This window comes from Notamacropus eugenii, chromosome 2, assembly GCF_028372415.1.
Source record: "Notamacropus eugenii isolate mMacEug1 chromosome 2, mMacEug1.pri_v2, whole genome shotgun sequence".
Classification (NCBI taxonomy): domain Eukaryota; kingdom Metazoa; phylum Chordata; class Mammalia; order Diprotodontia; family Macropodidae; genus Notamacropus; species Notamacropus eugenii.
This window is the reverse complement of record NC_092873.1, coordinates 422,976,936-422,989,363: the sequence shown is the minus strand read 5'-3', so window position 1 is coordinate 422,989,363 and position 12,428 is coordinate 422,976,936. Positions and strand designations below refer to the sequence as shown.

Genomic DNA, 12,428 nt, shown 5'->3' with positions numbered 1-12,428 from the left:
TTAAAGTGGATATTTTGCATTCAAGGTTAAGCTACACCCATGGTGGAGTTTGATGACTATTAAACATAGGACTATAAAGGTTCAGACCAAATTTATTAAAAGCTCTTGCATTCTTGAAATAACATTGTAAGATTTATAGATACTGATGCTTTGATTGTAGTCTCACTTTCTCAATCTTTCCTTCAAGAAAACTCTTAAAATTTTTATTGATGGGAAAAAAAGCAAGGATTGGAGAGAATGCCACTCTCTGGGGATAGAACTGAAGAGTAAAGGAAGAGAGGACATGCAGGCATAAAATACCACAAAATGAGCTCCACCTGGATTGGAAAAGTATGAGTAAAAGATTATTTAAGTTATTTGCAGCAAAGCAGAAGAGGGACAAATCAAAAATAATGCTTATGTTTGCAGGAAAACTAAGCTACTTCAATTGGTAAGAAGCATCCCCCCAAAGAACAATTAAAAGCATTAAAATATTAATTGTGGGTAGAATGCTGAGCTTGTAGTCAGAAAGACCTGGGTTCAAATTCTGTCATTGTAAAATCTGGGTAAATTAATTGATCTCTAAGTGTCCTAGGCAACTCCCTAGGATTTATCTACTAAGTCAAAGAGGGTTGCAATGGAAGGCACTGTCAACCAAACATCTATGTATTTTCATGTAATGGTAGAAATAACAGAATTTGAGTTAGCTATAATTTTTGAGTCAGGAAGGACATAAGACATAAGGACATAAAGACATCTCCTAGGGCTTTTTTGCTCTTGGGCCAATAGATCTAAGAATCCATGGAAAGATTTTATAAGATCTAGGAACTTGGGTGGGAAAAATAGTTTTATTTCAATATAATTGGTTTCCTTTGTAATCTTTTGAATTTTTTTTTTGCATTTAAGAACATTATCTTGAGAAAAGATCTATAGGCTTCATCAGATTGTCAAAGGGGGCTATTGACACAAAAAAGCTAATTATTCCTGATATAGTGCAACCCCTTAAATTTTACAGATGAGGAAAGGGAAGACCAGAGAGCTTAGTCTTTTGTATTAAATTCATAAAACAAAGTAATCGTGGGGGTTGGAGATAACCCAAATTTGGTAGTTTTTAGACCTGTACTTGTCTCTCTACTACTGTAACAACAATTAATGCATTTTATCTTTCTAGGTTACACTGTTAGTGATAAATTGGAACAAAAACAGGAGCAATATGGTCCAAAATAAATCAACCAAAGAAGAAATAGATTATCTCCCCAATAGATGAAAACTATTGAGTTTTCTCAGTCTGAATTTTGTTACTCAGATATTTGTTACTAACAAGTAAAAATCAGATAAAAGATTGCTCAAATGTAAAATGGTAGTGTCTTCTAAAAATCATTTATTTTGTACTAGAACCACAGAATTTAAAAAAACTATAAATCTTTTAAAGAAGAAATAATCCAACTTTTATGGGCAACAAAGCAGTGACTGTTAGATGTCTAATACAGCATCTTCCTGTGTGTCTAAAAATTCCCTTGGCCATTAGTTTCAGATTGATTTTTCTTATGACATTATAAAATGTGAACATTCACAGATGAAAAATTCAAGATTCAAATACCATAGCACCATTAAAAAAACCTGTAAGTAATGAAATTAGAATGCACTGAATTCAGGCTGCTTTTGGATACACCTCATAGTAAAGCCTATTTCTGTCTTGAAGGTGAATGTATTTTTTGATGACTGCTCAAAGAGAAAATAGTAGCTGTTCTTACATTCCTGAAATGAGATTAAAAATTATAGAAGTGATTGCCTTGACATTTATTTTCATTTTCCCAAAACTTCTCTTGAACGAAACTTGAGATATTCATTGTAAAAGGGGGAAAAAGATGACTTAAGCAATTTCACTTCTTCAATGGATTCCTGTTTTTACTTTCCTCTGCCTTTGCCTCTGCCTTTCTGTTTCCCTTTTCTTTCCCTTCTCATTCTTCCTTTCTTTCTTTTTCCCTCTCTCAGAGGGATCACCTAGGGAAAACTATGGTACTAGGAGATAGAGTACTATGAATGGGCAATAGCTAGTTGACCAGTTTCATAGAAATGGAGATTGTGTGAGGGAAGTAATATGAAAATAAAACTGGAAATGTGACTGGGAGGCAAACTGTGTAGTTTTGTATTCTATCCTAGAGATAATATGGAGCCACTTAAGATTTTTGACTAAGGGAGTGACAGGTTCAGATTTGTATTTGGGGAATATAAATTTGGTAGTTGTGTTGCACATAAATTGAAGAGGGGAGAGACTAGACTGATTGGGAGGCCATTGCAATAATGTAGATAAGAAGTGATGAGATGGCCAGAACTAGGAAAGAGTGTTAGTTGCAAGAAGGGAAGAAACACAAGAAATATTGTAAAAATATAAGTGATAAGCTGTTGTTGTTCAGTTATGTCCGTGACCCCATTTGGGGTTTTCTTGTCAAAGACACTGGAATGGTTTGTCTTTTTCTTCTCCAGCTCATTTTACAGATGAGGAAACTGAGGCAAAAGTTTCTTGTTTGATTTTAAAATAAATTTATCCAGTTTTGATAACAAAGTTGGGGTACTCCAGTAGTATAGTTTTACTGTCTATTTCCTCCTGTAGTTCCTTTAACCTCTCCCTTAAAAATTCAAATGATATACCATTTAGTGAATACTTATTTTGTATTGTTACTACTTCATTGTCTATGCTACCTTTTAGCAAGATATAATTTCCTTCCTTAAATCATTTATGTTTTTGCTTTTGCTTAGTCTGAGATAATGATTGTTAACTCTGCTTTTTGTTTTTTTACTTCTGCTGACACATAATAGATTCTGAACCACCCCTTACCTTTACTCTGCCTCATATGTGCTTCTTGTAAACAACATATTGTGGGACTTTGTTTTTTAATCCACTCTATATGCTTTCATTTTGTGGGTGGGTTCACCCCATTTCACATTCACAGTTATGATTACTACCTGCGAATTTCCCTTCATCCTGCTCCCCACCCTGTTTATTTTCTCTCTCCTTCCACCCTTTCCTTCCTGAAAAGGGTTTTGTTTCTCATCATTGCCTCCCCCAACCCACTTTTCCTTCTATCAGCCCCCAATTCCTTTGTCCTTCTCTCCTACTTCATTGTCGGGTAAGATAGATTTCATTCTGTCTTTGAGGCTGTTTTGATGATACCAAGGTTCAAGCATTACCCACTCCCTATCTTTCACTCCAATGTAAAAGCTTTTTTTATGCCTTTTTTATGTGATAATTTACCCATTCTATCTCTCCCTTCCAATTCTTCTATTGCATTCCTTTCTCATTCCTTAATTTTATTTTTAAGATATCATTCCATCATGATCCACTCATATTTGCACTCTCTGCGTATGTATATTCCTTCTAACTGCCCTAATAATGATAAAGTTCTTGGGAGTTACATGTATCATTTTGCCATATAGGGATGTAAGCAGTTTAGACTTATTGGATCTTTTAAGTTTTCTCTTTCCTATTTTCTTTTTATGCTTCTCTTCATTATTGTATTTGGAAATCAGATTTTCTGTTCAGCACTGGTCTTTTCATGAGGAATGCTTGAAAGTTCTTAATTTCATTAACTGATAATTTCTTCCCCTGAAGGATTATGCTCAGTTTCCCTGGCTAGGTGATTCTTAGTTGTAATCCTCACTCTTTTGCCTTCCAGAATATCATATTCCAAGCCCTCCAATCCTTTAATGAAGAAATTGCTAAATTTTGTATAATCCTGACTGTGGCTCCACAAATAATCGAATTATTTTTGGCTGTTTGCAGTATTTTCTCCTTGACATGAGAGTTCTGAGATTTGGCTGTAATATTCCTTGGACTTACTATTTTAGTATTTCTTTCAGGAAATGATCAATGGATTCTTTCAATTTCTATTTTACCCTCTAGTTCTAGATATCAGGACAGTGTTCCTTGATAATTTCTTGAAATATGATGTCCAGGCTCTTTTTTGATTATGGTTTTCAGGTAGTTCAATAATTTTTAAATGATTTCTCCTGAATCTCCTTTTCAAGTCAGTTGTTTTTTCAATGAAATATTTCTTCTATTTTTCCTTTTTTTTTTTGATTTTTCTTGATTGATTCTTGATGTCTTGTGGAGTCATTAGTTTTCTCTTGCCCAATTTTAATTTTTAATGAATTATTTTCTTCATTGAATTTTTGTACTTCCCTTTCCATTTGGCCAAGTCTATTTCTTAAGGAATTATTTTCTCCAGTGAATTTGTATACATCTTTCCCCATTTTTTAATGTTTCCTTTTCCAAGCTGTTGACTTTTTTGATAATTCTCTTGCATCACTCTCATTTCTTTCCCCAAATTTTCTTCTAATTCTTTTATTTAACTTTTAAAATCCTTTTTGAGCTCTTCAAAAAGTTCTTTTTGAGCCTGAGACAAATTTACATTTGTTAGTTTTTTAAAATTACAATTTATTTATTTTTTGGTTTTCAACGTTCATTTTCACAAGTTTTTGAGTTCCAAATTTTCTTCCCATCCCTCCCTCTGCCGAACCCAATAGCATGCATTCTGATTACCCCTTCCCCCAATCTGCCCTCCCTTCTATTATACCCCTCCCTTCTGTTATCCCCATCCCCTTTATTTTCTTGGAGGGCAAGATAGAATTCTATACCCCATTGCCTGTATACCTTATTTCCCAGTTGCATGTAAAAACAATTTTTAACATTTGCTTTTTAAAACTTTTGAGTTCCAACTTCAGTCCCTCCCTCCCTCCCCACCCATCCCCACTGAGAAGGCAAGCAATTCGATGTATGTCATACATGTGTAGTTATATAAAAGACTTCCATAAAAGTCATGTTGTGGAAGACTAACTATATTTCCCTCCATCCTATCCTGCCCCCACATTTATTCTGTTCTCTCTTTTGACCCTATCCCTCCCTCAAAAGTATTTACTTCCAATTATGTCCTCCTTCCATGTATGCTCCCTTCTATCATCCCCCCATCTCCTGCTTATACCCTTCTCTACTTTCCTGTAGTGTAAGATAGAGTTTCATAGCAAATTGAGTATGCATATCATTCGTTCCTTCAGTCAAATGTGATGAGTATGGTTCACTTTTCCCTCTCACTTCCTCTCTCTTCCCTTCTATTGAAAAAAGCTAATTTGCCCCATTCTATTTTCCCCTTTCTCCTCCCAATATATTCCTCTCTCACCCCTTAATTTTATTTTTTAGATATCATCCCTTCCTATTCAACTTACCCTGTGCTCTCTGTCCTATATGCATATAATCCCTTCAACTACCCCAATACTGAGAAAAGTCTCAAGAGTTACAAATATTATTTTTCCATGTAAGAATGTAAACAGTTCAACTTTGGTAAGTCCCTTAGGATTTCGCTTTCCTGTTTACCTTTTCATGCTTCTCATGTTTGAAAGTCAAATTTTCTATTTAGCTCTGGTCTTTTTATCGAGAGTGCTTTAAAGTCCTCTATTTCATTGAATGACCATTTTCCCCCCTGAAGTATTATACTCACTTCTGCTGGGTAGGTGATTCTTGGTTTTAATCCTAGTTCCTTTGCCTTCTGGAATATCATATTCCAAGTCCTGTGATCCCTTAATGGCTGTGGGATCTTACCACTTACCTGTGTTGGGACTTGGGGTCTCTTGCTGACTTGCGGGGACATGGCTTACTGCTGGCTTACCTGGCTGCTGCATTCATTGGACTGTGCTTCTCTTTTGCCTGAAATAGACCTTTCTTGCCAGCTTTCTAAGTGATCTTGGCCTAGAAGGTTGTTTCTCCCTGCCATTTTGTTGGTTCTGTTGCATCAGAATTCATTTTGAGGTGTTATTTTATAATTGTTTGGAAGTAAATTTGGGATGATTCAGGTGAGTTCCTGCCTCATTCTGGCATCTTGGCTCTGCCTTTCAAGTCAGACAAATTAGAAAGCAACTATTTTCTTTTTAAAAAAAGTTATTTATTTATTTTTTGTTTTCAACATTCATTTCCACAAGATTTTGAGTTCCAAATTTTTTCCACATCTCTCCCCTCCCCCCACCACAAGACACTGTGCATTCTGATTAACCTTTCCCCCAAGTGGCCCTCCCTTATATCACACCTCTCCCTTCTCTTATCCCCATCTCCTCTGCTTTCTTGCAGGGCAAGATAGTTTTCTATACCCCATTACCTGTATTTCTTATTTTCCAGTTGCATGTAAAAAACAATTTTTAGCACTCATTTTTAAAACTTTGAGTTCCAACATCTCTCCCTTCCTCCCTCTCCACCCATCCCCACTGAAAAGATAAGTAATTCAATACAGGTTGTACACATGTAGGTATGCAAAAGACTTTTATAATAGTCATGTTGTGAAAGACTATATTTCCCTCCATCCTATCCTGCCCCCCCCATTTATTCTATTATCTCTTTTGACCTTGTCCCTGCCCAAAAGTGTTTATTTCTAATTACCCCTCCTTCCACTTGCCCTTCCTTCTATCATCTCCCCCCACACCCCATTCATTCCCTTCTCCCCTGTTTTCTTGTAGTGTAAGATAGATTTTCATACCAATTTGAGTGTACATGTTATTATTTCCTTAAGCGAAATGTGATGAGAGTAAGCTTTACTTTTCCCCCCACACCTACCCCTTTCCTCCCTCCATTGAAAAAGCTTTTTCTTGCCTCTTTTATGAGAGATAATTTGCCCCATTCCATTTCTCCCTTTTTCTTTCTCAATATATTCCTCTCATCCCTTAATTTTATTTTTTTTTAGATATCATGCCTTCTTATTCAACTCACTCTGTGCCCTCTCTCTATATTTTTATAATCCCTCAAACTACCCAAATACTGAGAAAAGTCTCAAGAGTTACAAATATTATTTTTCCATGTAGGAATGTAAACACTTCAACTTTAGTAAGTCCCTTATGATTTCTCTTTCCTGTTTACCTTTTCATGCTTCTCTTGATTCTTGTGTTTGAAAGTCAGATTTTCTATTCAGCTCTAGTCTTTTCATCAAGAATGCTTGAAAATCCTCTATTTCACTGAATGATCATTTTTTTCCTCTGAAGCATTATACTCATTTTTGCTGAGTACGTGATTCTTGGCTTTAATCCTATCTCCTTTGATTTCTGGAATATCATATTCCAAGCCTTGTGATCCCTTAATGTAGAAGCTATTAGATCTTGTGTTATCCTGATTTTATTTCCACAATACTCAAATTGTTTCTTTCTGACCACGTGCAATATTTTTTCCTTGACCTGGAAACTCTGGTATTTGGCTACAATATTCTTAGGAGTTTTTCTTTTTGGATCTCTTTCAGGAGGTGATCATTGGATTCTTTCAATATTTATTTTACTTTTTGATTCTAAAATATCAGGGAAGTTTTCCTTGATAATTTCATGAAGGATGATGTCTAGGCTCTTTTTTTTTTTGATCATAGTTTTCAGGTAGTCTCATAATTTTTGAATTGTCTGTCATCGATCTATTTTCCAGGTCAGTTGTTTTTCCAATGAGATATTTCACATTGTCTGCTATTTTTCATTCCTTTGGTTTTGTTTTTATAATTTCTTGATTTTTCATACAATCATTAGTTTCCATCTGCTTCCTTCTAATCTTTAAGGAATTATTTTCTTCAGTGAGCTTTTAGACCTCCTTTTCCATCTGGCCAATTCTGCTTTTTAGCACATTCTTCTGCCCATTGGCTTTTTGGATCTCTTTTGCCATTTGAATTAGTCCATTTTTTAAAGTATTATTTTCTTCAGCACTTTTTTTGGGGTCTCCTTCAGCAAGCAGTTGACTCATTTTTCATGATTTTCTTGCATCACTCTCATGTCTTCCCAATTTTTGCTCTGCTTCTCTTACTTGATTTTCAAAATCCTTTTTCAGCTCTTCCCTGGCCTGAGACCAATTCATATTTTTCTTGAAGGCTTTGGATGGAGGAGCTTTGACTTTGTTTTTTTCTGTTTGCGTGCTTTGGTCTTCCTTGTCATCAAAGTAAGATTCTATTATCTGATCGTGTTTCTGGTTTTTGCTTATTTCACCAGTCATTTACTTTGTCAAGGTAGTTCTCTGCTTCCAGTGAGGGTGGGGGGTATACTGTCAGGTGCTCAATCCCCCCCCCCCCCAAAATCTGTGGACCTAGAGCTACCAAAACAGTGTCTGCAGCTGCCATTGCTGCTACTGTGATTGCTGAAGCTTCCTTTGCCCCCTTCCCCATCAGCTGCCCTAGGGCAGGGGCTGGACCACTCCACTCTCCTGCCCTGGTCCCACAGGCTTTTCCCACTGATTTTCTAAATTATCCTCAGCATTTTGGGGTCATGAAGTCTGGAAATCACCACAGGTGTGAGGGATTCAGTCACTCCATGGCCTGCTCAGGTCCCCTCTGTGAACTTGCAGCCCATGCTGGACTGCACTCTGTTCCCAGTGTAGTGAGATAGACACTTCCTGGCGATCTTCCAGGATGTCTTGGGCTGGTGATTTGTTTCACTCCATCATCTGTGGGTTCTGCAGCTCCAGAATTTCTTTAGAGTCATTTTTCACAGGTATTTGGCTGGGTTTGGCAGGAGCACTCTAGAAAGTGTGTTTTGTTATTCCACCATCTTGACTTCCCCACCTATTTTATTTTTTTAAAGGATTATTTGATTTTCATAGCCATTCCTTCCCCTTCTTTTTACATTTAAATATTTGTTTACTGATCACTAATTTGCTTGGCTGAAGTTAAGTGATATGAGGTCAAGAGAAAGTAGGATTCCAGTCACAAAAATGAATTTCTGTGCAATTTTTAGAAACACACACCTTGCATATCTTTATTGCACCCCCCTCCCTGTGTCAATCAATTTAAGTAGTTTCCTTTCCATATACCTTTTATACCTCCCTCCTGGGTATGAAGTGAAATTTGATTTAGTACCACCTCAGTTGCATGTTGAGTAAAAGAGTGAAAATTCTAAAAGACATTTTAGCAAGAAATGATTTTTAATACTTAATTCAACGGGGGGCGGAGCCAAGATGGTGGAGTAGAAGGACGGACCTGCTGTAGTTCTCCCCCTATAACCCATAAAATACCTGTAAAAAATGACTAAACAAATTCTAGACCAGCAGAAGTCACAAAATGACAGAGTGAAACAGATTTCCAGCCCAGGACATTCTGAAAGGCTGACAGAAAAAGTCTGTCGCACTGGACTTGGAGAGGAGTGCAGCCCAGCCTGGGCCATACAGCACAGACAGGACTCAAGGAGGCTTCAGGTTGCGGGATCACAGGTAGCAGCTGTGGTTCCCATGTTTCTCAATCCACAAATGGCAAAGACAGCTTCAAAGTCAGTAAGAAAGCTCTTTCACCTGGGTGAGAGGGGAGTATGGTCTGGCCCCAGTCTGGGCTCCTGGGTAGCTGCAGTCATTTTTCTAGCCCTTGGCCTAGAGACCCTGGGGAATTGAGCAGCTGATCTGGATCTCGGTCCTGAGTGGTGGTCCTGGAGTGAGAAGGAGTTCTGGTGTGGTGGAGCTGGTGGTGGCAGTGAAGAGGGAATCCTACTCACAGATCCTGGACAGAAAAGAGTGCTTGTGATTGCTCACAGACAAGAGTGCAGGGCAGGAGAGGAGCAAACTCCTCTCCCTTGATTGTGCCACGTTGGAGGAACTGAGAATGTACAGGTCCCTAGAAATGTCTCAGAGAACAGCTGCACAAAACCTCTGAAGCCTAGGGTAGTACATCCTCCACTTGACAAAGATCTCAAAAGTCAAGTAACTGGATGGGAAAATGCCCCAAAAAGAGAAGAAATAAGATTATAGAAGGTTACTTTCTTGGTGAAAAGGTTTCTTCCATCCTTTTGAATGAGGAAGAGCAAAGCATAACATCAGAAGAAGACATCAAAGTCAAGGCTCTATATCCAAAACCTCCAAAAAAATTGCAATTATCTCAAGCCATGAAAGAGCTCAAAAAGGATTTTGAAACACTTAATTCTACAAATAAAATATTTTGTCAATTAATTAAAAATAATTCAATACATCCTCAACTTACTGAAATATTTTCTTCTTACTGCATTTGTTAATGGTGCCAAAGCCAGTGTGTGACAGAAGACAGCTATTAAACAGAGAAGTTGTCCTAATGTAGCTATGAAAGAAACTTCCTTTGAAACTCATCAATCCTAACTCTTATGTTGCTTTGGTCAAAGATAAAAATATTGATGTACTTTTCTTCTCAGAAGTTATTCTTCACACTCGTATACCATTCAGTATTGCCATTCTGCAGCAGCTAGTCTTTAAGCTGCCTATATCTCACTGAAGTAATTTCTTTCTAGAAGCAGCATACTGGATAGAGAAACATTGACTAGGAGGGAGAAAAAAAAAGAGAACCAATACTCACTTGAATAGTTGATTCATAAGTATGCTCCACATTCTGAGAATATAGTGTAATGTTAGACTTATCTGATATTTGTTACTACTCCTTTCCTTTTTTTTCCTGCCACACAAATAGTTATTTTATTTCATTTTGTTATTGGAAAGGGAGGGGAGAACAGGTAAATACCGTGAATGGACAGCAGCATATCAAAATCATGTTTTGTGAGTTTTAACAACTTTTAACCTCCTACTACAAATGATATGGACTGCTAAATTAAATCACTGGTTAATTCCTGCCCTCCCCACCCCCATGGTATTTCATTCAATCAATCTCTTTTTCTCCAGTTCAACAACTTTTGTTCTCTATGAGGAAGCATAACGAAAATGTCATAGGAAGTATTTCCCATAACATACTCAGTAATGCCATAGAACCAGATTCCTGTACTAAGTCAATTATACTAACATTCTATGTCTATTTTTTAGATAAGTTCTTGTCTGTCAATACATCAGAAGTATCAGTCAATTTTTAAATATATGTTCCAAAATGCATTTTGGATTTTCTATCCCAGAGGATTATTGAAGATAATTTATTCTAGTTTTTCTTTGAACTAACTATACACTAAAAAGCATAACATGAATTTGATTTTATTTGATTTACTGGCAGAGTTTCTGTGGAGTGTGGAATGTATAGTCAGGAGATAAGTATAGTGCATTCATGAATAAGAGACTACCTGAGAAATGAATTTAATGTCTATGATCTGGAGATGTTTCATGGTTCCTGGGGAATACTAGTATTTGATTCCTTAAAAATCTTGGGATTTTATTAATTTATGTAAGCTAAAACCCCAATATTTTAAACATATATTTTACTTACTTGTTAAATTTGTTGTCCTTGAAGCTAGGTGGCACAGTGGATGGAATGCTGGGTATAAAGTCAAGAAGACTCATTTTCCTGTATTTAAATCTGGCCCTAGATACTTAATAGCTATATGACCCTGGGCAAGTCATTTAACCCTACTTGCCTCAGTTTCCTCTTCTGTAAAATAAGCTAGAGAAAGTAATGATAAACCATTCTTGTATCTTTGCTAAGAAAACCCCAAATGGGCTTATGAAGAGTCATATGTTACTGAAAAAAAATGACTGAATCAAACAGTCAACTTATTAAGAGCAACTAATAAAATAATCCTGTATTAGTAATAATGGGAAGCAATGTGGTATAGTATAAAACATGATCAGTTCAGATTCAGGTGAGACCTGGTTTTAAATTCAGCCTCTCACACCTACTAGCTTTCTGTTATCATGTAAGTCATTTAACATCTCTGAACCTGTTTCCTAACTTGTAAAGTGGATATAATAAATAATGCCTTTAGTATATACTACCTTAAAGGGTTGTCATGAGGATAAAATCATAAAATGAACAAAAAGTGCTTTGTATAATTTATAGTGCTATATAAATTTCATAGGTTATTTTAATATGGCAATATATATTTTGATCTAATATGTACATAGTCATTTGGGTAGCTAGGTGGTATAGTGGATAGAATACCAGCCCAGGAGTTAGGAGGACTCATTTTTTTGAGTTCAAGTCTGGACTTAGACACTTACTAACTATGTTGCCCTGGGCAAGTCACTTAACCCTGATTGCCTCAGTTTCCTCATAAGTAAAATGAAAAGAAGGAAATGACAAACCACTCTAGTATCTTTGCCAAGAAACCCCAAATGGGGCCACAAAGAGTTGGACTTGAATGAAAGTGACTGAACAACAGCAGATATAGTGATTTTATCTTTACAAGAACCCTGTGAAATGCGTGGGGGAAGTGTCATTCCCTTTTTTACACATGAGGAAACTGTGGTTCAGAGGAAGTTCACACTTCCCCCTCAAGACTATAAGTAAGTACGGATACACAGACACATATATACATATGAATATATATATATAATACACACATATATGCTATATATACATATACATACATGCACTTACATACATACATATGCACTTAGATATCTATAATCGTACTCATATATAAATATTTGTATTCATATGCATCAATGTAAGACCATACTATACTTGTTTGTCCTCTGTTTCTCTGTGGGTGGATAATGTGTTCCTTCATAGATCCAAGTCTTTCCATATTTTTCTAATTCTATCAACTCATCGTTT

The 12,428-nt window shown here is 36.4% G+C and overlaps 1 long non-coding RNA gene across 5 annotated transcripts in view; it reads right to left on the bottom strand.

Moving 5' to 3' along the window:
• LOC140529292 (uncharacterized) overlaps positions 1-12,428 on the bottom strand; it is an 84,352-nt gene that overhangs the window by 59,554 nt on the left and 12,370 nt on the right. The window lies entirely within an intron of this gene.